General features: G+C 38.5%; 1 long non-coding RNA gene across 2 annotated transcripts; it reads left to right on the forward strand.

Moving 5' to 3' along the window:
- Positions 1–217: 217 nt before the first annotated feature.
- Positions 218–1,635, forward strand: LOC148874161 (uncharacterized). Of its 2 annotated transcripts, none has more exons than XR_016110339.1 (3): positions 218–274; positions 375–419; positions 533–1,635. It is a non-coding gene; the product is annotated as an uncharacterized LOC148874161 (long non-coding RNA). The 2 variants fall into 2 exon arrangements; XR_016110340.1 differs by having other exon boundaries at positions 252–274; positions 375–440.
- Positions 1,636–10,633: the final 8,998 nt, after the last annotated feature.

A 10,633-nucleotide genomic window follows, 5' to 3' on the forward strand; every position in this document is an offset into this window, starting at 1 on the left:
TAAGATTACCTGTGTTAGGTTTTCGAGTGGGCGTATGAAGAGGATGGTCCTTCCTCGGCCAAAGTGGGGTTTTGGGGATGATGATTCGGTATGTGACTCCTACTACTACATTTTGTTCTTTTTCGAAATTGTATTACTGCGATGATACTGAGCTAACATTGTTTTCTTGTCATTCATGTAGTCTACGGAGAGTGATGGTTCTCAACTGGACATGTAGGTTCCGGTGGTTCCTCCGGAGCATTCAGCGAGGGTCCTAGTTAACTCCCCTGATAAGGTGAATTTGGTGGAGTAGCTTAGTGTGTTCATTTATTTTTTAATTGTTATGATCATTACGCATTGTGAGGCTAACGGTCAAGCAGTCTTTTGTTTTGAAGTGAGTGGACTTCGATGAGGCTCAGCCCAATGAGGATGTTTCAGGGGTAAGTTAGTCGGGCCGAGAGGTAGGCGTTATTTATCCTTCGTTGCCCGCCTTACTGGCTTGTGCGTATCCAGACTTATCATGACTAACCATTTGTATATGAATTTATCATAGGTACCTTCCATTGTGTATCCTCCTGGTGTGCCAGATATACCCTTCTTTAGGCATCTAGCTAAGTAGTTATGGTCAATGCAGCACCCTAGTCCTGGTTCAAGGGTTGTTGAGGATGTTGTGGGTGATGACGATGTTCCTAGTGCTGTAGTGCAAGAGGCGGGTTAGGCAAGTCAGCCGACTGTGGACACGGACATGACATCACATTATGTAGGGTCATCTGTTGCCACTACTGTCACTCTGAAGCCCCTATAGATGTCGAGCGTATTGCTTTGGTTGAGCCAGAGTCTCTTGTTGTAGCAGTTGGGGACCCTGGAGACATGAACAACCAATCTAGAGACACTGATACAGGGCCTGAGGTAAATGACTTTGTTGAGCCTGAGGTCCCGGTTGGGGAATTTTGTGTTTCTAGTGGCTTAGAGCATCAATCTAGGGATGGGGACACGGAGCCTAGGATTGTCTTGCCTCATGAAGTGTTGACTTATGAGGAAGAGTTGGTTCAAATACGGCGGGAGCTTATGGAATATTGCAATAATCATGACGTCCCATCTCTGCACTTCCTAGTTGTAGATCTAATTTCGGTTCAAGGCGATCGCAAGGGCATCCAGTACAATGTATCTAGTTCAGTGGCACAATTTGCTTCAACCGCCATACGTGCTGGGTGGTTTCCAGAGGGAAATCTGCATCCCAAGGTTGTGGGTCATGCGCTAAATACTATCGCTACGTTGATGAATCATGTGATGACCCGCCCGAGTTGTTGTCATAGTCTGAGTTTGCCCGTTGGATGAAGGCTTGCTGGGGGTTTTCGTCGATGGACTTCTTCATGACACATATCAAAAACCATGTTGTTATGTTAGCCCATGCTTTTTGGAAGGCTGGTCGTGACGTATCATAGTCTAACATGTTCTGTTCAATGAGGGACGTGCGTCTTCGACGAAAGGTGGTCAAGGCAAACATTGCGAAAGTCACGGGGAAGCTCGAGGGTCTTATGGAGGAATGTGCAAGGCAGAAGAAGATCCTCTCAAAGTATGAAGCGGAGCTAAAGGATTTGAGAAAATTTGAGACTAGCCAAGTGTTGGAGACCATTGTTGCCATGTGGGAAGAGTGAGCCAAATAATTAGTGCTTGTATTGGATGTAAAATTTCTCTGGATTGTAATGGATCCTTCTAGAATGTCTTGTAATATAATATGAATGTTTGATTATTGCGATTTTAATCTTGATGTGATTGTCGGTTCAATTTCCTGTTTATTCGCTTTCGTGTGTAACAGTCTCTTTTCGTTACGACGGCAAGGCGAGTTAATTGTCGGCTTTTCACAAAAACAATTCTAGCTTAATATGGATCTGAGATCTTGCGGTGTATAGTGCTTTGAAAAGAAAAGCCTATCATTATTCCTCCTGCCATTAATCGCAAACTAGAAACATCATAAGTGGAGTCAAAAGGAAGGGAATTGCATGTGTCCCGTAATGTTGGGCTCCTTGTGTGAGTGTGTTGGATGTCGCAAGGAGAGAGTTTCAAAAATTGCGTAGTGTTGCATGCATTTTATAGGAAATGTTTATGGGCAATATTGTCTGACTGTTTATGATGGATGGGCTCATTCGCCCGTATCGCAATCAAGTATAGATACAGGCCTGGTCAGCTTTATTGCAGTTCGTTAGAAAAGTTGAGACATGCTAAGGTGTTGTCGGGTTATGTTGAGTTATGCAGGGTGCTATTACTCCCCTTTCAAGCATTGTATTCATGGGTTATGCATGGTGTCTATCATTGCAAATTGGATAGAGATCATACCCGTTGTCGGCAAAGCCCCCCAAAGGTTACATGGAGGTGTGGGTGCGTGTGGGGTCGCCAGGGGTTTTGCATGGAACATACGGCATCGTGGAACCAGCTACGGCATGAGGGTGCCTAGGGCTATCAAGGCTCTGACTGTACTTGGGGTTGCTAGGGCCTTCACATGGGGCATGCGGCATCATGGAACCGGCTACAATATGAGAGTGCCTAGGGTTGCTAGGGCTTTAACTATGCCAAGGGCTGTCAGGGCTTTGAGAGTGCCCGGGACTGCCAGGGCTTTGACTATGCCTAGGGCTGCCAAGGATTTGAGAGTACCTGGGACTTCCAGGACTTTGACTGTACCTTGGGCTGCCAGGGCTTTGAGAGTGCCTGGGACTACCAAACCTTTGAGAGAGCTTAGGACTACTACGGCTTTGACTATGCCTAGGGCTGCCAGGGCTTCGAGAGTGCTTGGGACTACCAGGGCTTTGAGAGTGCCTGGGACTACCAAGGCTTTGAGAGTGCCTAGAATTGTTAGGGCTTGCCCAGGGTTGCCAAGGGGTGAGTACAAGTATGGAGAGCATATTTGAACAAGTTATAGTATTCAGGTCATTTGACTATTATCACAGTATATAGATGCATGTAGACTTTATCCAAATGAAAACATATGAAATGAAAGAAACTTTATCGCAATCAGAATATAGAATGGTGTTTCCATTTGGATATGTGTTTCCATCTTTGGCTAGTTTTCTACTCCCAAATTAGTGTTCTCCGGGACATTGTTCTACTCCTCGGGGATGAGGGTAAGGTTGATCCTTCGTGAGGCCATTCTCTGTGATCAAAGACTAACTAGAGATTCTACTATAGGTAGGGGTAAGGCTTGGGAGGAAGCGATCTCTTTGAAAGACAGAGAGAAGCCAATGAGTGGGGAGATAGGCTTTTGGGGCTAAGGTATGGTAAGGAATCAAAGTGAGAGAGTGCTTGGGTGCTAGATGCCAAATGCTAAGTGAGTCCCAATACGAGGAGGATCTCTATTTATGGGGGAGATCCCGAGATCCTAAAAGATAGGAGATAAGGGTACTTATGGCGTATCAGGAAAGGGAATATTGGATTTTGCTATCAATCATTAAGTGCACCATTGGGGTTTTGCCACGTGTCTCATGAGAATTTTCCTGAAGATTGGCTTTCCTTCTCCTCAAGACCCCTCATTACTCACGTGTGCTACTACCTCTTGCGTGATTTATCTTAATTGTCATGGCATTAATGATGTCACCGCTTGACAGGCAGCATCTTGCTATGTCTTTTGATGTTGTAGGTTCCATGTGGCTCTAGGCACACACGGACCTCACCATGGGCTTAGCCCAGGCTTCTTTCAAATTGGGTTGCGAGTGGGCTCGTGAGCCATGGGTTTATCGCACGCTTGTAGGTTCATCACACGTTCAAACAGGCTTGGGGCCCTTGGATGGGTTCGGTCATGGTTTCCTTTGGTTCGGGCACTGAGTGGGCTCAGTGAACCATGGGTTTATCGTGGTTTTGCGATACATAATGATTTTGCTGTCTATTACCAAGGGTAGTCAACTATACTTTTTTGGGGAGCCAATTACTCACTATTCACACATTTACTATGAAAAGTAGTCTATTGCTTTCAAATTAATCAATCACTTTTTCAAATTAGTCTTCTACTTATCGCAGTAGTCAATTTGACAACTCCAACCTTAGAACACTTGGGAATTTTCATTCCACATGCTTGGGAAATTAATGTCTTAGGCTTCTAAACATGATTTTTCACATTATTAGCTTATGTAAAGTCTAGGAAGGCCTAAGAACCAATCCCAACTTTAGTGATTTGATCTCTAAGGTTGGTTAACTGAGTATATGTTCATTTTAGCTCGTATGGTATATTTTGCACCCGATTTACATCCTGTTCTAAACGATGAAAAACAGGTTAGGTGCATGGAATTTGATGTCATCTTTTTCTTCTTCCTTTGATACAAATCTTTATTTGTAGATGGTGTTTGATATCTTCATTTTGTCATTCAAAGCAACATCTTCTTTGGCAGATTTTGAAGTGTCTTCACTGCATCATAGGAATCAATTGCACTCTCTTGCATCATGTAGATTGTTTTTCTTCATCTTGTTAAGCTCAAATGAGGTTTGTGAACTATCCTTGCCTCATGTAAATAGTTTCTTTTTCATCTTGGTTAAGTTCAAATAAGGAGTAATTAGGTTGTTCTATCAAATATCCATAGTTCATATTTGTATTATGTATGATACCACATAGTTGTCATAATATGAACTTAAATCTTCACAACCAATTGATATAGTTGGAAAAGTATATCCTAACAAGGTTGTCATTCTCGCACTACCTAAGGTAGTGGAGCAATGTGTCTGATCTACTCGGGGTTGTGACCTAGGTATGAGGATGAGTGTTTACAAGAAACATTGAATTGGACCAAACCCAAAGTGTTCCTACACTTTCTGACAGGTGGAACAAGTGAGTGTCATTTTTAATCCTTAAACTTGATATTAATATTGGATTAAGTATTAATTAAACTTGTTTGCCATTGATATGCCAACCAGTGAGATCCTTTTAGGGTCAAATACTTGGGAATGTTGGATATTTAAGAATGGTATATCAACTGATGACCATTGTGATAAGATCTACTACTATATTAAGGTATAGAGAATGCTTTGTACAACTTCTCTTTAGAGTCTTAAAAGATTCAATGGTGTTAGAAGTTGGTGCCAAGTATTTTGAGTAGAGAAATTAATTCTAAGTGATTAATTGGATTGTATTGACTTGATAATCACATAATGGGCTAAACCAATAGTTTGGGGCCTCTAGGAGGGTAAGGTTTCAAAAGGTTTTAACTATTTATACACTTAATGGGCCTAGGGGTGCTCACAGTTCGGTTAACCAAACCACTGGCCTTTTTTTGTAACCGAACCGGTACTACCGGTTTTTGGAAAACCGGTAACCGAAACCAAACCGAAATCAATCGGTTAACCGTCGGTTCGGTTTGTCAGTTTTTTAACTTTTTTATTTTTACAATATATATTATATAAATATATAATAAAAAATTATAAATATATAAAATATTATATTTTAAATAATAAATAATATAACATATATTATAAATATATATATTTATATATAATGCATATTTATTAATTTATAATATATAAATGTTAAATATATAATATACATAAATATATATAAAATATATAGAAATATATGTATACCAGTTAGTTCGGTTAACCATTGGTTTTCTATATTGGTTAACCAAAACCGAACCGGTACCATCGGCTTTTCTAAAACACCGGACCGAAACTAAACCGTCCAATTCGATTAACCGATTCAAAACCAAACTAACCAGTTAACCTCACCCCTAAATGGGCCTACTTAAATACATAATAGGTGTGGTCAAATTGGCCTTGTAGGCTAATTAAATAATTAAGTGGCCATCCCCAAAGCGTGTGACATATTTGCTCTCCCATTAAGTTGTGAGTTCCATGCCATACAAGTTATAATCTCCTAATTGGATAAATAATTTCTACAATTGTTAAAGTGTTAATGAATAATTAAAAGTCTAATATGAGAACCTAAGTCAAATTATTCATTAGATAGTCTAGTATGACTTAGATTTGTTTAGTTTGACTAGCTAGTTAGATTCCAAACTAATGGATTAGATTAATAAAGCAAGACTCTCTCCAACTGAAACCTAAATATGTTAAGAGTCATAAATATACAAGGAGAGGTCTCCTACAGATCTTCATGGTCTATAAATAGAGATCAATAGGTGGGGATTGTACCATGCAAGTTATCCCTAACATTGGTTGAAATTGACCCAACCTTGTAAGACACGTGCGACTAGGGTTATTGAACCCCATTTGACCTTATCTATTATCCAAACTCCCTATCATTGTTCTAGGCTTATTTTGAGTCAAAGAAATCACCCAACTCGTGTAAAAGGTCAGAGTTTTATGCTATAAATTTTGGAAAGTAATTTTAAGACTGTACACACATAATTGCACTATCTCCAACTAGTTACAGTAATTCAGGAAGATTCAGGCTTGGATGTGAACACCACTTCAATTTCCATATCTACGGACATCATAATTAGGTACTACACTCATTCTTAATTCAAATATTTTATCTTTTATGGTCCAAGAATCCCAAATGATCTAAGGAGAAAATTGGGTTTTCTTTCCATATGTGATTTCAGCATTAGGGTTTCAAAAAAATTTTGAATTTTAACCTCTCTAATTGCTGGAATTTTTGAACAATATGATCACTAGATGATCGTATTTCACCCCAAATTAGACTTGATTATAGTACTAGACTTGATTATAGTACTGCACTAGGTGTTGGATTGGGCTGTCTCTGATATGCAAATTAGTGAGATCCATTAAGGGTCAAATACTTGGGTATGTTGGGGCAATCTAAGAATTCACCTGAGCAGGTGATCATAGTGATAGGATCGACCCCTTTGTTGGACAATGTGAATATCGAAGTTTACACTCTCTCTGGTAGAAACCTAAACTACCAACAATGGATTTCACTTGTGTTTGAAATCTGGTTTTGCAAAAGTATTTATATGTTATATACACTCCTATTTTATGAAAAAAAGGTTTGCAAAAGGTTTTAATCTTAGGATCTATCAGAGAGTGTGACACTACACCTTGTAACCAGGGGAGAGGTATTTCCCTATCGGGCGATGTTTTGATCATTATGGGCTGAGAGGTTGGTGGGTGTCGAATCCAACCAAAAATAAAAGTCCTGTTCGGATTAAATACTTTTGTATATAGTGATGAGCAAGGTCGTCTCCTCAGGGATTGGGTTGATTTATTTTCAAGAAAATGAAGTAGAAGGTTGTTATAAAGATAAGGAAAATAAAATAAAATAAAATAAAGGTAAGTTCGATAGAAGGCAGCATCCGGTTGAAGGGATAAGTACAACCTTGATTCTTACAATTGATCATCGATGCAAGGATGAATTCAAGTGCTTATGAGTAAATTGGTTATAGCTACTAACAAGCTCTAGTAGCCAATCTCTACTTGTATTTTTGGCAACCAAAACAAGCTCTTTGATTGCTTTTCTTATTAATAGACAACCCTAAACAAGCTCTTTGGATTTAATCTATTAACAACATTAAGAATTAGAGAGACCCAATTCTAGTCAACGAACACACATGTTCGGTTCGTTTAAACCAGATCATATATTTTCATAACATGAACCAAAAACTTGTCCATAATCGGTTTATGTTATTCGCCACAAAGATTAAATCGAACAAACATATACGAATTTGATGATCTAATCGGCAGTAGGTTATTTTATCGATTGAACAATGGATCCTGTTGCTCAATCAATAAAATAATCTTAAACAAGAAATCACGAAAAATATATAAATACTCATAAACATTGAACAGAAATAAAATCAATTAGATCTCACAATTTTTGTAGAACCAAAGCTCTCTTAACCTTCAACCAGAAAATAAAAACCTAATCACACTTCATGAAGAGATCGCAGCTTCCCGATGGAGAGGATGCATTCTCCTTTCTTCCTTCCTTGAATCCTTGATTGAGTCCGTTCGATTGCTAGTCCACCCCCCTTTATATACCCTTAGGGGGAGGGGCTGTTTCCAGCTCCTCTTAAGAGTTCTTTCTCAAATAGAAGTCTAATTTCCTAATGGGATAATGCTTAATTCAGATCTAATCTATTCTTATCTCTAATTAGGAATTCTAACTAAGATAGACTTTGACTTTCTTTCTTTTTAGAAGTACAACAAGAAATAGACTCTACCAAAACTCTTGGTGATTCATGCCTCCAATTCAGCCAAATCCTACTAGGATTGATGAAGCGAGCCCACTTCTTGCATGCTGAAATCGTGTTGGTCTTCTTCAACGTGCTGGGACTATGCTACAAGTTCCTTTCAAATTTCTTTTCCAAATTGTGATTTTCTAAATAAAACACAATAAAATCCATTAATTAACTAACTAATTAAATAAGAAAAAATATAAATAATATGGAAATTACGCACACTATTAGAGGTTACGCGTAAGAAACCATTAGAGGGCTGATTACCTAATGTGCTGTGTCTTATATGAGTCCATTATCCTTGGGTCTTCATAGGGTGGCTGAATCCAATGATCATTTAAGTGTAAATATTGGGCCTAAACTGGACCAATGCTAATTGGGTCAAGGGTTCACTACCTTAAGTAGTGAATTTGGCCTAGACTCTTTTAGAGGTTGGGCTGAACCCATGTGGGTTTATGTGAGATCATTGTGGGGTCCTATGCCATACAATATCAGGCCTTAAGTGGCCATGCAACACTTTGGGTCATGAGCCATTAAAGTAAATGGTCCTAAGGCCCAAAATTAATAAGATTAATTAAATTGTCATATGACAACTACTCTGGGTCAAATCTGGGTTTGGTATTGGGTATGGCGCACCTATCCTCTTAAGAGGATAAGGTTTATCTCTTAATAGAGTCCATATCCAAATCAGATTTGGATAATCTCCTAATTAGATTAGGAGAGTATTTCATAAGGAGATAAAAGAGAAGAGGGAAAATTGGATAGGGTACTTCACTTTCTTGCTCTCTTCTTCTCTCTTGTCTCCTAAGAAACCCTATCATGACCTAGGCTTTCAAGAACTGATTTTTTATTGATTTTTCTTCAATTTTTTGCAAGAAAAACGTTGAGAAAGATTAGGCTCACTCTCTCCATTCGATCCAAGCAAGTTGGATAGTAGTTTTGGAGAAAGCAGTGTTGTGGAACTAGCTTCACCTATACACGAAGCTGGTTTTAAGACTGATTTGAGTGTGAAATTCCACCTTGGAATCTGCACTTATGGTATCCATATCAGGTATAATTTTCCCCTTTGATTTGGTTTCAAATCTGGTCCGGTTCAGTACAAGATCGATCAGAAAAAATGCAGTTTTTCAAAACACTAGGATATCGGTTCTAGAAGGTTTAGAAAATGTTGTGAAATTCCGCCCAACCATCTAGCATGGTTCGGCCATCTATAAGATGGATTCTAACCCTTCCAAAAGTGGTATTAGAGTACTAGGTTCAGTTCTTGAGTTGAACCAAATTAGATTTGAAAGAAAGATCAAATCGGCAAGAACTAGTCAAGCCGATTTGACCTAGTTAGCATGAAAACTGAGAATTCGGTTCTCAGATTTGAGGCCAATTATCTGAAAATTAATCTTTATAGTTTCTGATATATTATGGAATTTTTTATGCTGAATTCATGAATTCTTGGACTGAAAATGTGATGGAGATCGAAAACTTTGATGGTGGCAAAATTTATGCATACCAATTTGATTATTTGATTATTTGGTCTATGATTAATTATTTTTCTTTACTAGAAAGAATTTATTTTTGGTTTTTCTAATGTAAGCATTAGAAATTAAGGTTTTTCTATTTATTTACACCAGAAGACTTGTCGGAGATCACAGAGGAAGATGCAAATCTATTGGAGATAGCAGTTCATTGGGATCCTGCATTTGTCCATATTAGATTCAAACCATCACACTATCAGCCCTAGTTATTTAATTTGATTAATTATTTTTATTTGCTGATATGATTATGAACCATAACTGTGAATTTTCAGATCATATTCTATGTGGATTGATGCATGTTTTGGGCACCAAACCCTAGGCCGATTTGAACTAGTTTTGGTCCAACCTACATAGGTCGAACCTATGGTTGATTGATGACTGATTATAGCCCCTTAGATTACTGAATAAGTGATTAAATATGGATCTAGGCCAGGGTTTAATGGGCCATTACATGGACCAATTAGGTCCATGCTTGTAAAATCTAATTAGAATTAGATTAAAGCAAGATAAGCCTATTTCAATATGGTCAACTATATGGTTCGAATTGCTTTTTGCAGTTGGGCTTATATACCAATATGAATATTATTAGATAATTGGGCCCATAGATGGGCAGATCTTGTGTTAATCTAATCGATTAGGGTTTTATAAGATTTAATTTGATTTTGATCATTTATGTGTGATGTGCTATGTGAATGCAATTCAAACATGGGCCATAAGTTTTTGGCCCATGAATATGTGGCTCTCCACACCCATCATGGATGAATGCACATCATTGTCATGATGTCAATGGATCATTGTATGACCTCCCTTTAATGAGCCATTCTCTTATTTCATCTCCAAAGAGGAACCCCGTGGGAACCCTAGCACATTTAGGGCCCATTTGAATCTGACTTTATGAAAGTCAGTGGAATTCAGTATGGTAAGACCTAAATCTAACATAGGGACTAATATACTTGTTCCCTCATGATTAATATAAGTGCAACGAGACAG

This window comes from Nelumbo lutea, chromosome 1 (genome assembly GCF_056320005.1).
Source record: "Nelumbo lutea isolate HS-2025 chromosome 1, American lotus-T2T, whole genome shotgun sequence".
In the NCBI taxonomy this organism is placed as follows: Eukaryota; Viridiplantae; Streptophyta; class Magnoliopsida; order Proteales; family Nelumbonaceae; genus Nelumbo; species Nelumbo lutea.